We start from the raw sequence: 215 nt of genomic DNA on the forward strand, positions 1-215 counted from the left end.
AGGGGTCAGGAGCAGCAGGCTGCTGCTGCTGGAGCTCCTGTGCTGCCTGGAGGGAATCAGCCGCGTTGCTCCATCTGTACCCGAGAACGTTCTGCTACAGCAGCTGAGACACCAAAAAGATGAAGGATTCCCCTGCATTTCGGTAGCACACCACGCAAGAAGGAAGCAGGGCCGCTGCTCGGGAGGGAAAGCAGGAACACCTCCCGCAGTGCGCA

Source organism: Meleagris gallopavo, chromosome 16 (assembly GCF_905368555.1).
Source record: "Meleagris gallopavo chromosome 16, MGAL_WU_HG_1.1, whole genome shotgun sequence".
Taxonomy (NCBI): domain Eukaryota; kingdom Metazoa; phylum Chordata; class Aves; order Galliformes; family Phasianidae; genus Meleagris; species Meleagris gallopavo.